Genomic DNA, 24,506 nt, shown 5'->3' with positions numbered 1-24,506 from the left:
ATGAAGATGAGGGTAGGGGTATTTGAAGTCACTTCTGAGTTATGAATAGATGTGATCAGGAACTTGTACGCCTGGTCTTACACTGAGCATTTCCACAGGATGACCTACTTTGAGTCTCTTCAAACCTGTCCAAGCAGGTGTTATTATTACTACCCACACGCTGTACACCTGAGAATTTAGACACTGGGAGTCAAATGATCCCACCTGACTTCTAGGTTTCCTGCATTTTCTGCCTCTTTGTTTTTTTTTTTATTAACCGTTCAAGGTTTATTTAGTGTTTTCCTTGGCATTACACTTGAGTGGTTGGTTCCATCATCCATATTCAGATCTTACATTTCACATAATATTGCACCACAGACACATAGAATACATAAATTATCCTGTAGAACATATATACACAAGATACACATAATGAGCTTACACACTGCTGGAAACTCGTTGGCCTAGGCGTGTTTGGTGAGGGTGGGCAGTGAAGTAATACAGGAGGCTCACAGGGTAATCGAAGCCTGCACACAGTTGGCAGTGTGTCTCAGACACAGTGGGACTGTCACACTAAGCAGGTTACCACTACACAAGGACCACTTGACAGCAGGGTAGAGATGTGGGAACTGAGGATCTCCCCCAGACCATCTTAACACAACTGTACTAACCACAGCTCAAATAAGGAGGAGACAGTGTGTGGTCTCCATAGAAACTGTGCTGCAGCCTGGACAGTGAGGTACTAGGACACTGGGAAGACTTTAGAACGGCAGCTCCTTCTGGATTCCCCAGAGGGTATCTGCACTCTTTAGGCCAGCCCCTTCTCAGGAGTCAATGTCACCTTCACAACATCCAAGATTCTGTTTTGTCCCAGGATAATGGAACACTAAGGAAGACATCATCATTGATTCCATAGAGACCTTTAATCATGGTGGCGATGTAATGCACCTGCCTGAGGTTCTTCCTAATGCTCTTGACCAACTCTGCCTCAGAGAGGCCAGTGGCTTTCTGTTTGATCCCCTCATATGCACTGTCAATCACCTGCTTGTGAACATCCTTCTACTCCTTCTACTACTACTTATCTGCATCAGTGCCCAGTTCTGGCTTCAGAGACTTTGGGGAGATGCCATCAATGTTCACATCGCTCTACACAGGCACACTGGAGCCACCATGCTCCCCCACTCTACACAGGCACACTGGAGCCACCATGCTCCCCCAAGGACCCACCCATGACAGCTCAGCAGGTGAACTTGGAACCCAACTGAATCCAGGTTGCAACCACTTCCAATAACTCGGAAAACCACTAATTTTCCAAGCCACATAGGTCAAGGTATCTACTGGATTTGAGACAATAAGTAGCTTGCAGTAAGGACTGTACTTCACAAGGTCTGTTTATCTAGCAAAGGATATGAGCTAAAAGAACTAAAGCTTAAAAGTTTACAGTACAGCACCTAGGCTTCTAGATGCTTGCCCCCCACTGTGGGGAGAAAATAGTGCTTAATCCTCACAGGAACATGCGACCTGTGACCATCAACAACAGCTCGCTCAGACTTTGATGTCCATGTGTAAGCATGGGGAGCCTCTCTTCCCATTACTTACTCAGCCTCCAGTTTTCTGAGTCAAGTAGACAGAATATGGTCTAGATTCTAGGTGAACTAAACCAGGAATTTACCATAAACCGAGTTGCTTCCAAAAATAACCTGCACATCTTGAGCATGGAATAGAAGCCTCCCCCAAGCAGGACATCCCACAAACTCTCAATCTCACCTTTCGGGAACCTGTTCAAGAGTTTGTTCCAAAACCTTTGGGTTGGCCAGTGTTTGGAAAGCCCAGGCCAGAGTCAACCATTTATTGCAAATATATTCATTTATTGCCCTGCAGAACTCATGGTGAAACTTAGTCCACACTGTCATCATTTTTCAAAGAGCAGCCTTTAGGGAAGTGACTGAGTTTTGAGGGATCGACTTCCACTGAAGGGAATTTATTTCCTTATAAATATATCCTTATATCCTTATATCCTTATAAATGATGGTGAAAGGCACCCACACTCCTTGGGAGACAGCTTTTCTCCCTTCTCCAGGTGAAGACATATCTAGAGATTCCCTCCTGGATGCAGAGGGCGGCCTCAACAGACATGGATAACCTAGTTTCCTCGGCCGTGGAGTTCTCAGTCTCTCGAACCACACGGAGATACATTTTGGTGATTTTATAAGATAATCTGTCATAGCTTTGTCACAGTGGTCCAGCAGGGCAGCCCACGTGCCCCAAGATGTGGATGTAGCTACACTACAGTTAAGCTTGGTGAGAACGGATGTAGAGAAAACTATTCAATGACCTATTTCAATTCCATATGTAAAGTATCTCACTAACAATGATATTTCAGCACTGTGAACGTTTCATAAATAAAGGTCATTTTATCTGCAAAATAAGTGTGAGGAGTAGTTCACAGCCTTCTTCATGCTATGAGTCTTTAATGCAGTTCCCCATGTTATTATGATGACCCGCCACCATAAATTTCTTTTCATGGCTACTTCATAACTGTGATTTGGCTACTGTTGTGACTTATAATAAGTACCTGATGTGTGCAGGATATCTCATACACAACCTTCATGATTTGATTCCAAAGGGGTCGCGACCCGTAGGTTGAGAACCAGTGATGCAGCAAGCCTGAATGGCAGACTAAGAATGCTTTCTTTTGGGAGGTGGCATTCCTGTGCCCATGCACATCGATGCAAACCAACACAGATAATACAAATAAATAATCAATGTAACATTTAATATTATCGAATTGCTACATTTAAATGCTGCAAGCTTATTCTAGTGCCACTTGACAAGCTTTAGCAACTATTGGTTTGAAAGTCTATGCTTGGTACACCTCACGCAATGCAACTCATTTGTGCGTTTTTCCCTGTAGTACATTTTCATGGTTTAATGTAGAAAAAACGATTTCACTTAAAAGTATTGTATTCCAGGGGAGGACAAGAGCCTAGGAAACTCCATCCTGGTGGCTTTGGCTGCCTCCGACACCCATGAAGCCTGTAGGAATGGGGCTCAGGAGTCTCTAAACAGATTGTGATATGGTGCACACAGGTTTGTGGAAGGGCCTAGTACCAAGTGCATGGAAAGAGACTTATCATGAGAAGAAAGATTTTTGCCAGACTATAGGGGAGTATTTGGAAACCCTTCATCTGGAAAAAACTTCACAGTTCTAATGTCTATTGCTTGGTGTCCAAAACAGCAACAAGAAAGCTATGTAGACATCATTTTCAAGGATTCTTTGATAAGGCACAGAAATAAAATTAACAGGCAAGAAAGAACGAAGTGGAAACTTAAGGGCTCTTTGGAAAGTCAGTTGGATGGTGTTTGGCTAGGGCAAACACGTGAAGGAACGATTTGTGAAAGTGGACACACATGTGAAAGGCTAAGGCCGACTCATGAAGGAACATTTCACTAAAGCAGACAGAGGAGAAAGGATGTTCTGCTAAAGCAAGCACGTGAAAGAACATGTAATGAAAGATGCTTTGCTGATGACACACATGTATTGGACTGCCTTACATTGTGTAGTTGAGCTGTATTGGTTGGGACGCCATAGAGAGAAACACACCAAAAAACTGGTGGTGTGCTGCAGTTTGTTGCCGCTTCCAAGGAGTGGGCTGATTGGATGCATGTGCTGAGGTAGGGCATGTGGAAGACAGGAGATGTTTGGAGGGGCAAATAGGACTCCGCGGAGTGATGAGACAGACCTTCGCTTGCTGGTACAGCTAGTTTTGCAACATTTGTGAGTCTCGAGTCTTTGCTGATCTTTGCTTCCCTGAGAGCGACACAGCCTGAGAACTTTTCCTGGTGTCCCACCGGGTGCCTCCTGCTGACTGGAGCCAAGGCTGAGGCCTGGCTGTCTCTGCTAGGTCAGGTCATCACTGTTGCTAACTCGACTCTAGCTGGACTGCTGGTGTATCCGTGAAGTGGTTGAGAGTAGACCAAGCTGCTGCTGCCTGCTAACCTATGAACTGAATCACTGATTTCCACACAATACAGATGGGAGTTGCCCCAAAGAACCTTTCTAAACAGTTCCACTTCCCCTGTATCCTTTTTTCCCCTACTACCTCTGGTGGGTGATGGGCTAAAAGGAAGATTAAAGTGTTTATGGACCACAGTTAAAAATAGGATTTGGAAAAAAAATAAAGTTACAAAAGAATACAAAATAAACCCCAAATGAATGAACCATCCATCCATCCAAGGTTTAGAAGGTTTTAGAATAATGGGCAGCACGAAATGCTAGAACTTTATGTGGGTCCGAGAAGCAGTAGAATTGAGAAAGTCAACAGAGTGAGGTTTTATAGGGAGTGGGGGTGATCATAGGACCTGCCCACCCCAGAGCTGGTATCACCAGCTTTTGTGGAACATGTTCTTAGAGATGAGGAAAGCACTATCAACTTTGTAAGGAAGGGCAGAATGAGAGAGATTGGGAGGCCAGGCCACCGGGAGTGGGTGAACTGTGTCAGAATGACACGAGTCCTGTGAGGAGAAAAGAGATAGAATCTCATATTTTTGAGCAAATACATATTGAATGCTCTCTTTATTGGAGACTGCGAAGGGTACCACGAGGAGTCACTACATCAGATCAGATCTGTGCCGTGACACATTTAATGGCTTGGTTCTCTTGGGAAAAGGAAGCTTTGTTTATAGTATCTGTTGACTTCAGGAGCATAAACACACCCAGAATGGACAGTTTCAAGCTATCCACATAAAATTCGGGAACGTGGAGTTTGGGAAGAGAGAGGCACAGAGCTTGCTTCTCCAGCTGGAGGGAGCCGACTCCTGAGCAGCACGGAGAAGTGAGGCGGTTGGAAGAGTCCAGAGGGCAACTTGGCGGAAGAGGCACCAGGCTGAGGTCGTTTGCTCATTGCAATGGTGGTAAAAGGCCCCCCTGGAGAGGCAGCTGTGTGAGTCGGGGAGAAGGGTGCACAGTGAAAACATATCGAAGGATGAAATAGTGGAATCAGGGTAAACACCTATGCATGAGGAAAGAAACGCCAACTGCCTCGCGAATGTCAAACGCCATCACGGCTGGGTGTGCTGTTAGGAACAGGCTGGTATGCAGCTGTCCCAACTCTCCTCTCCTGCGAGCTTCCACATAAGCAGCTGAGCTTTCTTCTTGTTTCAGCTTAATCTCATCCCAGGTTCTGGGACTAATCCAGGCCTACTCGAAGCAAGCCCTTAAGAGCTGTATGTGATGTATCTGTGTCATAACGTGAACTGGGTTCTGAGTTCAGGAGCTGGAGTTTTGATTTCAAGTCCCAGTGCTATCATTTGTTAGCGGGAAGGAGGATGATACATGGTGGTGTGAGTTTTCTCATCTATAAATTAGGGTGGTGACACAGCACATGTACGATCATATTCTGTGCTCATATATAGCATCCTATTAATTTCTCAGCACCACATTCTGCACATGAGGATCTGGACATTGGCCATGTCCTCTATCACCCATGGGAAATACAAGTCAGGGAACTTGATGGCTTGCCCAGAACTCATAGTTAAGGACAGAAAGACACCCAGATTTTGTGCCATTAACATTGGTTATAATTTTTATATTTTGAATCCCCCACCTTCACATACCAGGGGTTTTATGTGTGAAGTGTTTTGCCTGTGCGACCTCAGCTTTTCTCACTGTCAAATTGGAGCTACTGTCCTTATCCAAATAGACTGAGGCTTAGAATGTAGGCTAGTTGTCTGCATTTAGAGGTCTATTAGCACCTGAGAGCCATACTTTTCTGCAGCGTACCGTTTGTGTCTTTTAAGGGATAGTGTTTTGAATGTCATCAATAGAAGTAGAAGAACCTGGGAAACAAAAGTGAACTCTACACCCTTAATAAAGGACTGTCTTTCAGCTCATCTAGAATTAATCACTTAAAAACTCTACAGGAATACAATTAGGTAGGGCAGATTCCAGCCGACTATTTTTAATAAATCCATGGCTTTACTGCTCTCAACATCAATGTGTAGGATCACATTTACTCTGACAAGTTGGCTTGGTGGGTGGCTGTGCCTGCCTGCTGTGTGAGCCTAGTGACCCATGTTTGATCAGAGAGAGAAAAAGAGACAGAGAAAAAGAGACAGACAGAGATAGACGGAGAGACAGAGAGACAGAGACTGAGACACAGACAAAACTAACTACCCAAAGTTGTTTTTTAACATCCACGTCCACAACGTGCCATGTGCCTCCCTCCCCACACATACAATTATTTTTTAAGAAGATCATATTTGATTTATTTTACCTGAAAGAATGGCTGCACAATGAGAAGTGGAAATAAAGTTAATATTACATTAATAATGCCATGCAATTTAAGGCTGTATTTTTTGCATTATAGGACATATATTAAAAACCAGAATTTTTAGTTGTTATAAAGTTATTTCTGTGATTTCTAGGAGTCATCGACTTGAGCACCATCTAAAGAAATTTGAAAAAAAAAAAACAACTTCCAAATGAAGAGATGAGTTTAAATGGTATAATTAGTAGATTGTTAATTTCAATCATTTTCAAAGGCAGGATCCCAGAGGATGCCAGAGGGAAATCTCAGTGAAACCCATTCAGACCCCCAGGATTATGAGAACAAGCACCAACTCTTTTAGAACATCAGGTTTAGTTGCACAATTTTCATTTTTCCCCTATAATTCCAACTAAGAATACACCTAAGAAGTATATGCAATTTTAAGATTTTATAATTGTAAGGCTGTGTGCAAAATTATAAGAGATTCGAAATAAGTGGGTAAGATAAACACATTTCCTTTGGAATATTGGGGGGGGAATTGTTCTACGATGTAGGCCAACTTTGTAGTGGGTGCTCTCAATGTTTGGCCATATATTTTTATACATGTGCTTATTTTCAGAAATTCATTTTGACCCTGGGATAGTTTAATTTGATCCACTTGGCTGGATTTAGTGAGACTTCTGATCGTTAAATCGACACGCGTTAATGCAAGTTTCAGTCCTTAGCTACTCTCTGATGCTGCAGGATGTGTGCTTCAATTTAATCTCACAGTTTTCTGTGCGCTTGATCAGAAGGCCATATATTACAAAGAACTAAGCGGAACTCTGCCCACTTGAAATCAGTTACATCCCCAATGCCCATTAAGTAAGGCAGGGTCCACTAAGTTGCTCAAACGATGATTATACTCTGCAGGCAGAGCAGTATAAGAGATGTCATGAGAGGAAAAATTTCACAGGGGAGGACATTTGAAAGAACATTAAGTGCATGTCTTGAAGGCCTCCTTTGTGAAAGCCCCTGCCTGCCCCTGAAAGGGTTTCAAGGAAACCCAACAAGGATGGAGTAGTGATGTACTTTGGACTATGGCCTCCATATAGCGTGGTCCCTCTCTTCACCTTGTCTATCTTCTCTCCTGACCGTTATTTGCTCTTACACACATAAATGTTCTTTGTGCATTCCTTCTGATTTTTTGTTTAGCAAACAGTCTTCTGAATTATATGACATAATATGCTGAAACATCTCTTCTTATAGAGTTGTTCAAATATTATGAAAACAAGAGATTACAAAGATCAGATAGAATCGTCTCCATCAAGCAAAATCGAATGGCTCGTTATCCATAATTCCTGGACAAACACGATTTTTAAAATCTAAGCCAGATAGTCATCAGATCTTAAACCCAACTTCTAAATTGTTATTTTTAACTTATATTCCAAAAGATTTTCATAAGCAATATTTTTTTCTTCAGAATTTAAACAAAACAGTCCATGAAAGTCTGTGGATTTTTCTTTAAAAATACTCCATTGAGAGTTTTGTGCAATGTTTTGATTATCCTCACCCCTACTACTCTTCCTAGACGCCCCCTTCACCAACTTTAGGTCTTTTTTTTTCTTAAACCATTCCAGATCAATTTGTGATACCAAGTGTGTGTGTGTCTGTGTGTGTGTCTGTGCGCGCGCGAGGTCTCCTAGTAGAGAATTGTCAACGTACCAGGAGCTACACTTGTAGAGAAAGCTTTCTCTTCTCCCAGCAGTTAGTGATTGCCAATAGCTCTGGGCTAGGGGCGGGATTTGCTCCCAACTCCATGCTGTAAGTTGGCCTGGCTTGGGCTTTCCACAGGCTTTGGTTTTGTGCCCATCCTTGCCCTTCCTTGAAGACAGTACTGAGCGTTCATACCCACCCATCCTTTACCTCATTTATTGAGGCTTGATTCCATTTGAGCCACCCACCCACCACACTCAACTCGAGGGAAGCTAATCAGGCCATTGTCTTTCTACTTAAACCTACAGCATATTAGGCGTGACTAGTCCTCACAAGAACGCATTTGAAGAAACTCTTCTCGTAGTGCACGTCTGTTGACTTGCTATCTAGGAAGTGGGGCAAAAAAGAGAATGAGGTTTTACAGTTCATCACCAGACTCAACTGACTGATAAAGAATGGAATGAGAGGTAATTTTCACAAGGTATATTTTTATAACAACATCAGTTTTGTAGTTTCCCTTTTTGTCTTAGATTTTGCTATGGCTGACAGATGAGAAGTATATTCTCTAAGATCCTCATGTTCTGCATTGAAGGAGCTTCTGGAGTTCAGGATAACTCCCAGTATGAGTCCCAGTTACATAGCTAGCCATACTCAATACTGTCTGTTTTTATTTGGCAAGTCGGCATAAAAATAGTCATAAAAGGGTACTTTGGGGACTTGTGCTATAAAGCGAACCTGAATGGCGGTGGTGTAGGATGCAGGCTGTTTTCATTTAGAATTTAAGATTGCGTGCTTGAGGGCTAGGTGAGGTGGCTCATCATTTATCAGCACTGGCTGCTCTCCCAGAGGACCTAGGCTCAATTCCCAGCATCATATGTTGACTCTAACTTCACTTCCAGGACATCTCACACACCCTGTTCTGGCCTCTGTGGGGACCAGGTATGCATGCAGAACAGGCAGATATTCATACACATAGAGAAAAACAAACCTTTTAAAGACATGTGTTCTAAGGCAGACACCTAAACACCTTGAGTGTTAATGAGGAAGGGAAGCTAGCTGGAAGTTGGCTAATGGGGTAGTTTTCTTGGGAAGACTACCTAAGCAGAGAACTGTGGAAGCAGACGGAGCCGTGAGCCGTGAAGACTTTTACGTGTGTCGTATTATGCGCGGTGCTGCTGTCTTCTGAGTGGTAGATGCTAAGAAGTGAAGGCAAAGAACAAGAACAGAGATGATTTTCCACTTCAGGGAATCCTAGGGCTTAGGAGGAGCCTGAATTTCACTGAACACCATCCTGAGGTCATGAACAGTTAACACTGAGAAGTGAACGTGTTGTATCTTCAAAGGGGGCAGCTGCAGGGAATCAGGAAGGGTTTTTAAAGGAGGGGAGGAACCTAGACATAGTTCACTTCCTTTGGTTCTGAAAGTTGCCAGATGGGTCTCCTTCTAGCGAAGGATGTATTACCACAGGTTTACTGACCAAGGCTTTCCAATTTTCTTGATTGCGAACTTGTCGAGCTCAGACAAGTCTAAGGACAGACATTGTTCATGATAGCAATGGGATGCGGATTGTCTGGCTTTGCACAGACCATTAACTTGCTAATGATGCACCTTGGGAAGCTTTGGTTTAGTGTGTCCCAGTTTCTCCATCTGTTGCATAAGGAGGATACAATATTATACCATTTTGTGGAGTGGAAACAAAACATTCTCACAAATCAGCCTGGAACCTGGGGTGTGTTTGCTTCCAATGAGGATATTATTCTCCCCTATTCAGGGGTTCAGGCACAGCTTGTCACATAATCATTTCCTATCACAGTGATCCAGGAATGTGTGGACCACAACCTGTGGCCATTGACAACCTTCCCTGGGCTCTTTTGGGTAATTGAATCTCCTGTCTAGACACCCAACCGTTGGCTCAGGTCTCAATTCTAACCAAATGCTTGGCCTTGTCATCTCCTTGCCTTAGATCAATAATTATAAAATATCAGAACACTTAGGCACTGTTTGGAGTAGCTTCTAAAAATACATCTCTTCACATTTTTACCCACAGAAATTCAGTTTCAACATGCCAAGGGGTAAAAGCAAGAGCTGTGGCCTATAGATCATGCTTTTACAGATGCAGGCACAGAGAAGTGTTATCACGTTCTGCTGAAGGAAGGCCTTCATCCTGAATACTGGCTACCGTCTATACTACCAAATGTTTATTGAGCATCTACTGTATGATAGCTACTTTTATAAGTAGTATAAGCATATCATTGTAAATAAGGTAATATTTCCAAATGTAATAGAGAGACTAGTAAGCCAATAGCATATAGAACAGTTCTGCCTTCTGAAATGAAACATCTCCTTGTTCCCCTGTTGCCTAGCTCATCTGTATGCACCAGGTTTCCTGCCCCGATCTTCTCAACAGGTATACACACCTAGGTGTTCTCTCCACATGGTGTTATTTGGCAGACACCCATTTGCCTTTTCTCTATACTTAACTGAGAGACCAGATCTTGGGTTGCGACTCCATCTTAAAGAGCTGACCTAAGGTTGAACTCGAGCTAACCGACAAGCCTGAATCTAGGACCAGTAACTTTCCAGGTTACTCCCCAACAAACCTGCACCTAGTGCTAGTTTCCAGGTTACTCTCTAATAAGCCTGCCTCTGTCACGTCACTTCCTTACAACCACCAATCAGGAGGAAAGCAGAAGTTAAGTTTATGGTTTGGCTCCCAGCCCCAGCCAATTGTTTTAAAGGGCAACAACATTCCATAAGAGCTCTCCCTGCAATCAGACCTGTGCCAGGCTAGAGACTCCCTCGCTTGTTCGCTCACCTTTATAAATGCTTGCTTGAAACTGGGCTTGGGGCTTTACCTTCCAGTCCTGCTGTATCAGTATCTGCCGTGAGCCCAAACTCGAACTTGTGCGATAAAAAAACCTTTGCGCGGCTGCATCGGGGTCGGCTCCTTGGTGGTCTTTTGGGCTCACGAACGGGCACGTCAGACTGCTTCTCAGCACTCAGGCGAGCTGTGTGCTGTTTGCCTATTCACCTTTGTATTAGAAGGATCACACGGTTAGGAGTTACCGAAGGATAGGATGAACACAAGACAGGGTAAGTTCTAGGAGACCAAGGAAAACCGGAAGTGCATAGTGAATAATCTGGTGATAACTGCTCTTAGACAGCCAGGAGGAGATCTGAGGAGTGAACAAAAGTAAGCCGTGGGAACGTGCGGTGCGAGCGTCAGAGTGTCTCACTAAGTGGCTTGACAGGCGGGATGTGCGGCTGCTGCAACCACAGAGCTAATAATTGAATGCGCTGTTGTAAGAATATTACTTGGGGAGAGTACAGAATACGTAACATGATAGATGTAAAGATAGCCAAGGCTGTATTTCTGAAACGGAACTGCCTTTTATTTAAATAGACCATGTTCTGTTAGGAAACTCCGAATGCGGCATGTCATTAAACAAATGGCGATCTGTACATTCTTATTTCCCTCTTCAGTATGAAAATGTGCTCAATCATTTGATCACCAGTCTTACGTGTTAACAGACGGCCCACGTTTCAAGAGTGTCCAAATGTAAGATTGTGGCTTGCTGAAGCTTACCGCCTTTGTATATCTTGAAAGTCCACTTGGCAAAACACTGACCAGGCATTTCTCTTCTTTTTCTATCAGATTCTGGCAAACTAACACTTCATATCCAGAATCATAAGCATAGAATCCACGACTAGTGAGAAAAAGCGTTGGTGATCCATTTCTGTCTCAAGTTCACAATCGAGTGGAAGCTAAGGAAGTGATCTGGTCCATGTTGTTCTCTGCTATTCTTACCAGTGAGCAGTTGGAGTGGTTGCTTTGTGAAAGGACTCGGCGTGAGCTACGACTCTATGCCAAGCACCTGCTGTGTTTCCTGGGGAACTGGAGATCCAGCTCTTCCTTCTTGGAGCTCACTTGCTAGAGGTAGAGAGTCCCGTGGTGTCCTTTACACCAGTCGTGGCCTACTCTGGTCTGAATTAACCTCAACAATGTAATTTATATAATCTCAGCAGCATGCTAATATGACCTTAACTTCATTTGGTTCATTTAAAACTTTTTTTAAAATGAAGATTTGGAGCCCCGAATTCTCTTAAAGTGTTTGTTCTGAGAAAAACACTTTTCTTCCCCCAATGGCAAAAAGTTGGCCTCTCAACCAGAACCCCCAGAGCTCCCAAGGACTAAGCCACCAACCAAGGAGTACACATGGCTCCAGCTGCATATGTAGTAGAGGATGGGCTTGTCAGGCATCAGTGGGAGGAGAGGTCCTTGTTCCTATGAAGGCTCAACAGATACCCCCGTATAGGGGAATGGAGGGTAGCGGGGAGGTGGGTGTGGGTGGGTGGAGGAACACCCTCATAAAAGCAGGGGAGGGGTGGGTGGGTTAGAGGGTTTCTGGGAGTGGGGGAACTGGGAAAGAGGATAACATTTGAAATGTAAATAAAGAAAATATCCAATAAAAATTTACTTTAAAAAAAAGTAGGTCTCATAGGAGGGACCCATGAAAAGCCCCCTTTAGATGAGGTAAATAAACACTACTGCACATAGTGCTATAGTGCTGTCCCTTGGGGAGAACACCTGCCCAACCCCTGCAGGCTCCTGCTTTTGTCGCTGCTGTTCTGCCCAGCAGCAGCTGCCAATAGCATTCTGCTGCAGGTCTCCAGGTGGCAGTGTTTTCAGTCCCTTCAAGAAGGGAGTACAAAGTCTGATGACATGTCCCTCTCCAAGGTACTAATAGTTCTCTGGGACCATGCAATGTTTTTCCAGTTCTGCGGTGCCTGCAGCTCTTGTCTTTTGCAATTTCTGGGGCAGTCACCTTGGTCTTCACCCGAGTAAGACAATCTTTCAAAGGTTCCCTAAGACAGAAAAAATATTTTTTTATTATATCCCACCAAAGGGAAATTTCAGGTAGGTAATGCTGGATATTGCCCTTAGGATAAGCCAGTTCTACCTCTCCAAGGATGTTTATCCTTCATCCAGAAAAATGAGGTCTGTCTGTGTGTCTTATGCTTTCTCCACTCTGACAGACATTCACACAATTCTCCACAAAACAATACAAACTTAATTTTTCCTGAGCAACACTATTACATTCTTGTTATCCATGGAAGGGTGGACTTGTAGTGGGTTGAGGAACTATAAAGATGTTAGCCGACCCTTGAAAAATTAGTCTGGGAACTTCAATAGCTCAGTTGACCATGTAATAGTCAACTACAGAATAGTTTCCAGAAGAATCGTCACCTGTAAACATTGAAATTTCCAGAATCAAGATGATAACAGCATTAAAAAACACTTATAAATCTTGGGCAGCCTGCCCTCCAGGCACCTTTCCTAGCCTGGTGTTTTTGTGACCTTGTAACATGAGGTACACTCCCCACAACAGAAATAGGATGTCAGGAAGGTTCATGGTTTCACTTAGTTCTTATTCCATAACAAAATATTATAGAATAGAACCGAAGACCGTCTAACGCAGACAGCCTGTTTCCCTTTTGCACATTAAACTCGTGACCAGAAGTTTTAAGATTGCATCGTGCTCAATCAGTTCCCATTATGTTCCAAGGCTTTGATCTACGGGATTCCTTATCTGCTGCACTCTATATAAAGTGAATGAAAAGTCTCCCTTTCATCTCCGTGAGCCTTGCCCCGTGGATCTGTCCCCTGGCCTTGGTCCCTTTGAAACTGTGATTGTCCCTTGCATTGCTTCCTGGTGAGGAGTCTTTTCTCCTTGGTGAACCCAGTCCCTTTATCCCTTTCTACAAAAGAGCCCAGCAGATGTCAGATCACATTTGTCAAGCCAAAACCACATAATCTTTTTAGCATGGGATATTTGACTACGTCATCTTGGAGGTTTTCTTTCTACCATTTTTAATTAATCTCCAAAATTGCTAAGTAAATGAATTCTACATGATCAAGAAACATTTGAGAAACCTTGAGGGGAGGACACAGATTCTTTTCTCCATCTAATTTCCATAATGGGGAACATTTAATAAGTGAACTGTGGCAGTCCGTTGTCTGAATGAGCTCTACAGGCACCTATATTTTAAACTTAGTTGCTTAGGTTAAAAGATGTAAATCCTTAAGTTTTGACTTGAGGATGCGGTAGGTAAGTGTGAACATCACTGTAAGATCATATTTCTATGAGGCAGAACTCATTACTACTGTAAGATAGTAAATTGGTAGTAGTAAAAAAGTTGAAAAATAATTACTCTTGCCTTTGGGCAACAGTTTCAGTTTTCTAATAGTATTTAATCATAATTCTTATTAAAATATACAATTAATACCTCACTCTTTCCTGGGAGAATATGTATTTTATTCTAAATGCACGAGCAATTTAAAAATACATTTTTCTTAAGAAGCCAGAAAGTTGAAATGAGTTCTGTAATTGAGAATTTAAAGTAGTTTCTACTTTAAAAAAATCATAGTAATATGCTTCAAATATTATATTCTTAAAACATTAGTGCTACTTTAAAAAACAAAAACAAAAACAAAATCTTCAAAGCCAATTTCTTCATCAAATTGATGACCTGGACACAACAACATGCTGATGTTTCCTCTAATCACTGTGAATGTAATGTGTTTCTCCGAGTTCTCTCTGTGTCAACTGCTGCAAGAAACTTAGAAGAAGCCTTTGGTGAAATGACTCTGAATGTTTGTAAGGCTGACACAGGAACACACTACTACTAAGCACTAACAACTTAGAGTGAACCGACTCACCTCGGAAGTGCATACCATTGAAAACGGTATACCCACTGAATTCCTAGAAAATTCCGTTTAATTGTTCGCGTCTCGGCTGAGGCTGTCATTATGATTTCCAATAAGTAATTAATAAGCAGTTTATATGAATCTTTAGCCAAATGGAAAACTTCCTGACCAGGTTATTAATTTCTAAACACAAAGAATGGAAAGCAATTGTTGGCAACTCATAAAGTAACCAGGTGGGACTAAAAGTTCTGGGGCAGGCAAGGGTAGGTTTAATATACTAACTGTATAAAGGTTATTTAATATAACTTAAGGGGTGAATTTATGATTCGGATAGTTTAATTAGAAAAGGACTCTTTGCTTTGCTTCACTGCCATGTACATATCCTTAAGACTATGAATTATCAGCAGATTTTTGGGTGTCGGAGCATAAGGCAGAGTTGGAAAAAATAAGCCAATGGAAGGTCTCCCCAAGTATTTCGATTGCTGAGATTTACCGAGTGGGGAATTCCCTGAGTTCTTTCCTAAAGTGCTAAGGAGGCAGAGAAAAAGGATTTTCTAGGATTTATGGATTTTTCTTTGAACATATTATCCACCTCTTTATAAGGGTTTCTTGTATAATGGTTCAGTCAGCTGCTGTTAATTTAGACAAAGTTACTTATTTATTGTTCTTGATATATCATCCAAATATTTTCTTTTGGGAGAATTTTTTTGTAGATTTATTTATTTTGTTTTGTGTGTCTGTGTACCACATGCATCTCTGGTGCCTGTAAAGATCAAAAGGAAATCCCCTTGGACTGCAGTCTCGGGCCACAGAGAGCTGCTCCCCGGGCTCTGGGAATCCAACCCAGGTCCTCGGCAAGAGCAACACATGTTCTTAACTGCCGACCCATCTCTCCAGCTCCATCATCCAAATGTTTTCAAGAATTATTAACATTGAGCAGTGAGAGAAAATAAGTAATCTGTGTTGAGAAATATAAAATTCATGTGAGCACATGAACTGCAGCCCACTGGCGGAAGAATGGCGTCTAATGTGGAAGGTGTGCGCTGAGGTTTGCCTGGGTGCCGGGTAATAGGAGTTCATAAAGGTCCCAAACCAGTCCTGGAAGCCCCATCGGGCCTCATGGGCTCCAAGTTCAGGACTGTCTTCAAGGAATTTAAGAATGTGTCTTGTGTTTCTTGGAGGACTAAGGAAGGGTTATTGGGTGGTCAGTGCCCATTGCATGACTTCTCTGGACTTGACTCCCCATGACAAGGTACTAAGAGCTCCGATGAACCTGGGGAAGGGATAGTGAATCCACAACTCATCAACAGACTCGCCCTCTGGTTCTCCTTTTAGGGTGAACAGTGGTGTTGATTCATATTTGATGGTAGCCACTTAATATTATCAGTGCTTCATGATAACGTTATATGTATAATATATGTACATATGGAGTGGCTTATGTATATACATGAGACATGTGTTGATATTTATTTGTGGATTGAACATGTAAGTAATATGTACAGTTTTCATTTAGGGGCAATATTACCATGGATGAAAGCATCAAATTGTTCTAGTGAGGTGGTTTAGTGCCTTAAAAGCACTGGTTGCCAAGACAGACACCCTGAGTTTGGTACTCACGACCTACACAGTAGAAAAAGAGAGCCAATATTTTCAAGTTGTCCTTTTCCCTCCACATGCACCATCTCCTCCACCCCTCTCTCTCTCACATACACATACTTTGTATGCAAGTACACACAAACACAGCATTAATGCATAAATGTAAGAAAACAAATCAAACTAGCCTACTACTAGGATCAAATAATTTTGCTGTAAAATGGATATTAACTTTGTAGTATGTGTGTATGAAAGAGGAGAAAGAAAAAAGTAGAGAGAGAGAGAGAAAGTGAGTGAGTGAGAGAGAGAGAGAGAGAGAGAGAGAGAGAGACTGATTATGTGCTGGCTATATGGTTATAGAATCAAGCAATTTTATAACCTGAGAATTCATGTGCTATCATATATCTTCATTATAGTAAAGGCAAAGAGAGCTAGATAGTTTGTGTCTCCATTGTCTCCTCAGAATCTGTCAATTCAGGAGAAGCTCATTGACTAAAAAGATGTGCTCAGAAATGAACTGGCAGGCCTAGGTAACACGAGCGGCATACAGTCCAGTAACCAAGCGCATGCGTACACACATACATTAGCATCATGGAAACCTGGTGTGCCCGATTCACTCCTATCTTTGGATGTTCACTTTGAGCAGACACAGCATGACTCTCCCGAATCCAGTGTAGCCTTCCCACCTAAACAACTGCTCTAAACTGAGGAGACAAAACTTCAAGAACCATCAAGGCAAGAATTTCCTTTATCAAGTCTGTGTTCAGAATTTTACTCTATTCCTTAGCTTATAGTTTGTTCTTCTTTTCTTTCTGTTTGCATCCAATCCAAACTTGCCCATTTTTAATGTATAATGCATACGGCATTGTGATGATGGAATCCAAATATGTCTTAATCTTTTCCAGTTTCTGCTCAGCATTGTACTGGTTATTTACACATGTGCTTGGTGACTGAGTTATGGAACTGCCTCCGGAGTATGGGTGGTTCAAAGGCAGGGCCTTGAGGAGGGTCAGACATGTAGCTCTTCAATATGTATTAGGAAGAGACAATGGGATTTCATCAATAAAACTGGTAATAAAACATTAATAAAATTGCTAAAATCCAAAACTTGAAGATAACTATAAAATTTCTAATTACTTGAAGGATATTTCAATCAGCATCTTTGCTGTGACACACTTGCCGTTTCTGTTAGATCGGTACACAGTCACCAGGATAACTCAGGAGAGCTTGAACACCTGGCTTAAATGCAGTGGATCAGCCTAGAGTACAGTGGCTGCTCTAACACCAGTTATTCTCAAGGGTTAAGCGTAGAGAGAAACAGACCCTCAAATGTCAGTCGAATTGATGGTGTAAGAAAAAAAGAAAAAGAAAAAGAAAAGAATCAGGGCCCCTGGAATTGATTTACGAGCGAAGGCAGTGAGACTTTATGGAGTGGAAACTTAACAGATGGTCCACACTTTTCATTCCCACAACCAGCCTTCCTCAGGCCCCTGGAGCACACACTCTGCACCCACACAAGGCGTGGAGCTTTTCAGAAGATCCGCTGGAGTCAATGCTCTTGCAATCTTAGCACAGTGGCCTCTCTCAGCATCCCCGGCCTCTAGATTCATAGTTGTGGATATTGTGAGTGACAAGCTTTTATTCTCCGAGCAAGACCGTCTCACAGACATGATTTATCTGGGGCTTGGGGAGTCACAGGTGGGCTTCCAGAGCTTCCTGTCTAGACAGAACTTATGAAAGCATTAGTCAACTGGCTCCCAAACTCACTTAGATGAATCATGAGCCAACTTAATAAACCACTGTCATTAATTTACTATTTTAAAGTCAGGAAAAAATTTTTTAAGATATTCTTTTACAAACCAGTTAGCTTTTCAATTTTACTTATGCTTTGAATTGTCTAACATATAACTAAAATAAAATAGAGCTTATAAGACAGACACTTTATTCCTTAATGTCCTTAACCTCATTTGCTAATTTTGCCTAAAATCTAAAACAGATTTCCTGAAGTTCAATATTATTAAGTCCAGAACTCTAGGCTGAAAGTATCAGCAGTCCCCCTAAATAAGCATCTTGCAATTGGAGGGCCATGCACGATGGTTTGTTTAAAATTCCTCATTAGTAAGCCATCTGCCTCACAAGATAGTTAGCTCCCAATCTCCTCACAAGACGGCCAGTTTCCAATCTCATGATCCTTATCAAAAAATGCCTGTCTCTGTACCAATGCCTGTCTGCAGGAATGGGTGACTGCCTGACAGACTGTGATCCTTCTGAGAAGTAGAAGTCTCATTTTTTCCCCTAGAAAATTGCTTTAAATGTGTGATGGTGCCTGTATGCGCTCACAGAAACGATGGCATTGTGCACTCAGCTTGCACGGGTCTAAGTCTGATGGGCTTGGTGCCGAAGAAGGAGACTCACACCACCATCCCCAACCCCAAAGCTATCTCTAATTGACAATGGCTCCCAAAAGAAAATTAATTTTCTTCAAGACGGGCTTGCTGGGGATACAAACCCACATTTACGGATAGGCTCCACGCCCAACAGTAGATGGAGAAGACAAGAACTCAGTGGTATTTTTGAAGGGTGTATGTCTCATATTACTTTGTTTGGGCTTTTTTTTTTAAATTTTAAAAATGCTTGCAGGTCTTTTGCTTATATAGAGAGCGTCCGATTTTGGGTTTCTATGGGATTTCTGTGTGCATGAGTGCATATGTCTTTCTATCTGTGTTTTTTGTGCTTTTATTCAGGATTTTTTTTTAATCATTAGTGTTTGCCCTATTCATTTTGTTTGTTCAGTTGCCTATTTTCTAATGAGGGAGAGGAATAAAGGCTGTGGATTTGGGTAGGAGGGAGATGTGGAGGATCCAGGGCAGGGGAGCTGTGATCCGAATATATTACACAAAATCCTCTATTTTCCAATTCAAAAATGTGTGATGGTTCATATATTCCCCCGTCACAAGGTTTTACTGCATGAGGCACCCAGCCCACCCCACCAGTTCTCAGGTAACCTGGACTCCCAGCCCCTTCCACTGCTAGTCCCTATTTCTGATTTAGTACTATAACTCCTCAGACTGTTTTTATGAAAACTTATATGAACTCAGACATTTCAAGAGATCCAAGGACTTGGGTTTTTAAAACACCCTAGTAAATGAGGATAAACACATTAGCAAGCAGCCTTTTTTTCTGATGCTTTGTAATCTTATGAGGAAAAAAATTAACTGATTTTCTCATGCTGATGATGCTATATTCTCATATTAGCAGTCCTGCTAATGTCTTAACTGCATCCTGGCTCTGATGCCTCTGCAGCTGACACTCCTCACTTCCTTAGCCAAGCTATGACTGTCAATCATCTTTTGCTTACCGAGAATGTGCCCAAGTAGAAGGCAGAGACGGGGCACTCCTTGCCTTACCATTAACATCCCATGTTTTATTTTATTTTTTATTAGATACTTTCTTTATTTGCATTTCAAATGTTATCCCGTTTCCTTGTTTCCCCTCCCCAAACCCCTTATCTCATCCCCGCTCCCCCTGCTCACCAACCCCCCTTCCCATTCCCTGACCTGGCATTTCCATACACTGGAATGTCGAGCCTTCACAGGACCAAGGGCTCTCCTCTCACTGATGTTTGACAAGGTCATCTTCTGCTACATATGTGGCTGGAGCCATGGGTCCCTCCATGTGTACTCTTTGGTTGGTGGTTTAGTTCCTGGTAGCTCTGGGGGTACTGGTTCGTTCATATTGTTGTTCCTCCTATGGGGTTGCAAACCCCTTCAGCTCCTTGGGTCCTTTCTCTAGCTCCTCCACATCTGTATTTGTCAGGCAGAGCTTCTCAGGAGACCGCTATATCAGGCTCCTGTCAGCAAGCACTTGTTGGCATCCACAATAGTGTCTGGGTTTGGTGACTGTATATGGGATAGATTCCCAGGTGGGGCAGTCTCTGGATGGTCTTTCCTTCAGTCTCTGCTCCACACTTTGTCTCTGTATCTCCTCCCATGGGTATTTTGATCCCCATTCTAAGAAGGACAGAAGTATCCACACTTTGGTCTTCCTTCTTCTTTTTAAACACGTTGCAGAACCCTTTTAAAAGTGTATCTGTCCCACTGTCACTTGTGACACCATCCATTGGTCCCTAAGCCTCCAGAGGTGCCCCCCCCCATACCTCTTCTCCAGGCTCCTCCCATGTGCACCAACACCAACACAGCACTGGTCACATACTCTCCAGAGACAGACAGACAGCTCTGCCTATTTTCCCCACCCCTGCTGCACAGAGCCTGTATCATTCTAGTTGGGTTTCATCTGGAATTTGATGTCCAAGTCTTTTTATAAGTTTGTTGCGTTATTTCATTACTTATAAATCTTAAACTCTAAAAATACCGTTTCTGATCCAAGGTATTTTATCTTTCTAATTATGGAACCTACTGAGACCATTTTGAAGATGCATTTATGAACTAAACATTTAACTTCTCTTCATTTTCTTATTTCATCTTCTTAATATCCCCCCCCCCCCACACACACACCTTTGGCCTCTTTTCTATTGCCAGCGAGATGCTCACAGCTTCTTAGGACCCTTTGCCCACATGATCATCGGGCTTCTTCTCTCAGGTCTTATTCAAATGTCAACTCTAGGCAGTCAACATCAGACACTAAGTCTGCGTGTTTGTGTTATTTGGCTTTGGTCATGTTATAAAGATCATATGCTTGCCAGCAGGTGTGCCGTATTCTACTTATTGACAGGGAGATCAGGGCCAGTCCTTCCCTCTGTGGAGTTGTATCTACTGAGGAAAATAGCTACCAATGAGCAACTTTCCCTCTGTGTAATGTGAACAGAACTGAATAGCCTTCTGGGTGTTTTTGGCTTAGGGCTTCAGTTTCTTTTGTAGCTTCTCAGACTGAGGTGTGTGAGCTATGTTCTCCCATCCATTGTCTTCTGTGAAAAAGAGCTTTAGAGCAGAAATTAGAAAAGTGCTACGATGGAGTTGCAGCTTATAGCAGCCTATTAAAAAATTCCTAAATTCTGATGTAAACCTCTAACTCTAGTAGATGGGATTTTCTCCTCTGCTAAGTTTCTCATGAGGATTTTGAAGGTGATTGGGAAGTCATTCGATGTGTGTCATGGTTTTCTGCATATTGCATTGAATTGTGAGTTCTTCAGGATGAGCGTGCCACAGAGCAGACATTGTGAAGACAAGTGCACAGAACTTCTGCACTTCACTGCTATTCTCTGGGAATGTTATTTAATTAATTGCAGTACCCACAGTGCTGTGTTATAATATTAGCCTGAGACCAAGTGATTGAATTTGGAGATACATGGCTCTTTAGAGATTTGATTTGCTAAGTTATTTAATTACTCACAGTAGCCACAGTGCTTTATCATAATATTAGCATGAGACCAAGTAATTGAATTTGGAGATGCACTGCTCTTTAGAGATTTGATTTGCTATTCAGAGTTTTGAAGGGTAAGTATAGCATCGGTCTTTCATCGGTAGCTTGACTCACTAAATTGAAATGACATTAAGAGAATTGAATTTAATGATAACATAGTACCAATGTCAGATCCATTGCAAGTTTTCCAACATCTTGGTGGGAAAATCAAGTAATTTTTTGATGGAATGTCTAATTCGGGACAAAAAGCCCTGGACAATTATTGTTGAGCCACGATGCCTATTGTTCTGTAAAGGCTATAGTGTGGATGCCATGCCAGAGATCACAGGTCCAGAATTACTATGTTGGCAAAGTTGGTTCTTTCTGGGCCTGTGAGGGAGTCGGGTTGTTTAGAGCCATCTTCTTGACTTAAAGATGGATTCCAGAGATCTCTGTCTATTTACATTAACTTTACTTCATGTATATCACGTGTATAAATCTAAATGAACATGAGGATGCTGTTTATTGTTTTAAGGACCTAGTTTAGTGATGCCATTTTAATTTGGTTATTTCTGTGAACACTTAAGCACTACATTAACAAATAAGATACTTTAGGACATTAAGAAGTACAATTTTTATGTGAACTTAACTACTGACAAGTTCAGTGATAGTGAGGTAAGAGTAGCAAGAATTAGTGGGCCTGTAGGATGGATGGTTCAGCAGGGAAAGTCATTCACCTCCAAGATAGAGGATCTGAACACAATCCCTGAAAATTGCATGGTAGGGAGAACTAAGCACAGGAGCACACGAACACACACACACACACACACACACACAGACAAAGATAAAAATTTAAAGGTTAAGTAAATAGACTTCAGGTTCCCTAAATAGAAGACTTGAGATTTGTGGCTAAGAGCATCCGTCCCACTTTACACATGGTGAGTTTGAGATACACCCAAGTGTGACTGTAGAGTGTAAAGTAAGGAGTAAGGAACACACACAACACACACACACACACACAGAAGCAAGAGTGACTAGGGTAAAGAGGGAATTTGGTAGTCATGACACATAATACATGTATATTCATGTATAAGGTACTAAGTATATCCCACACCCAATTTTGTACTTTGTACTTTGGTGGCATTGAAGCTAGGGGATGGGATCAAGGTTTCTAGAGAAAGATGAAGAAAATATGACCAATGTGAAAAAAAGAAAACCACCAAAACACCTGAAAAAGAAACTGTCAAAGCTGAATGAGAACCGTCAGTCAAAAGTTATTATCCAGCTGGGCGCTTGGAAGGCAGAGGCTGGAGGATCTTTGATTTTGAGATTGGCCTGGTCTACAGAGGGAGTTCTAGGATGGCCAGGGCTACACAGAGAAACCCTGTCATGAAAAGCAAGCAAACAAGCAAACGGACAGAGCTGTGGTCCAAGAAATGACAGGAAGCCCAGAGAAGATGGCATGAGGAAGAGCGACCTTCATACCTTCTGATTCTATTGGAAGCCAACGCTGTTAAAAATCATAATCAAATTGTTTCAAAGAAACTGTGATGGTTCATATGTGAATGGCCCAGGGAGTGACCCTATTAGGAGGTGTGGCCTGGTTGGAGTAGGTGTGTCACTGTGGGTGTGGGCTTAAGACCCTCACCCTAGTTGCCTGGAAGTCAGTCTTCCACCAGCAGCCTTCAGATGAAGATGTAGAACTCTCAGCTCCTCCTGCACCATATCTGCCTGGATGCTGCCATGGTTCTTCCTTGATGACAATAGATTGAACCTCTGAGCCTGTAAACCAGCCCCAATTAAATGTTGTCTTTTATAAAACTTGCATTGGTCATGGTGTCTGTTCACAGCAGTAAAACCCTAATTAAGACAGAAACCCTTGACCTCTTTAGTGACATAACAAATGATGGCATAGGAAGACAACAGACATACTTGCAGAAGGGGCTTTCCTGACATCCCACACAGGTTTGTGTGAGACCAACACAGAGTTGAGGGCAAACCATGGCATGGTAGGGGGCAGACAGGAAGTTGGAGAGATAGCTCCCATCTTAGGTCCTCCTATGATACCTCTCAGTGACAAGTCCCCCTGGAGGTCATAGGGAACGAAGCTGTTATGTCGTCTTCCTAGGACAGGTTTTCAGAGGTGGGGGTAGAATGGAGGGTAGACATGGTGGGGCAATGGGCATTGTTCCATTCAGGTTGTAACTCCTCCTGAGGAGGAGGAGGAGGAATGGCAAGGGAGACAGGGCCTTCTAGGGCAATGCCTAAGAAGAATTACCGCTGACCTGCAACTGGCCTCCTGACTAGGTTGTAGACATAAGAAATTATGAGACTGACAGAAAACAAGATGCAATCGAAGGCTTGGCCAAGATTGTATCCATTTAGTTGCTGTGGTCACCTCCCCCCCCCCCGCCCCCCGCCCCCGCCTCCGCCCCCAACAGGGTTTCTCTGTGTAGCCCTGGCTGTCCTGGAACTCATTCTGTACACCAGGCTGGCCTCGAACTCAAAAATCCACTTGCCTGTGCCTCCCAAGTGCTGGGATCACAGGCATGCATGCACCACCACTACCCAGCTCCATGGTCATTATCTAAGAATTTGACAGTCATTGGTCACCTGACTCACTGGTCAACAGATTTGTTTTTCTGCACAAGCAACCTTTCTAAATCTTTATCCCAGAGGAACAGCTGATAGTCGCCGATTGCTTGACATGCAGGAAGATTCAACTTCTGTTTTTATTTTAGGTTTTAGTTCAAAACTCTCTTTCATCTTGTTGACTTTTCTTCCATCCATGGGCCGGAGAGATGGATGCACTGGACCGTTGTTCCCTAACCAAAAACCGCGAGCCGCAAGTGTTCTACGGAGGATGCAATGCCCGGAGAGCGCACACCGCAAAGCGCCATCTT

At 42.6% G+C, this 24,506-nt stretch overlaps 1 pseudogene; it reads right to left on the bottom strand.

Annotated features, from left to right (window-relative positions):
- Nucleotides 1-740: 740 nt before the first annotated feature.
- LOC127667376 (L-lactate dehydrogenase A chain-like) lies at nucleotides 741-24,503 on the bottom strand (annotated as a pseudogene).
- Between the last annotated feature and the right edge of the window lie 3 nt (nucleotides 24,504-24,506).

Source organism: Apodemus sylvaticus, chromosome 17, assembly GCF_947179515.1.
Source record: "Apodemus sylvaticus chromosome 17, mApoSyl1.1, whole genome shotgun sequence".
NCBI lineage: Eukaryota > Metazoa > Chordata > Mammalia > Rodentia > Muridae > Apodemus > Apodemus sylvaticus.
This window is presented reverse-complemented; position numbering and strand designations above follow the sequence as displayed.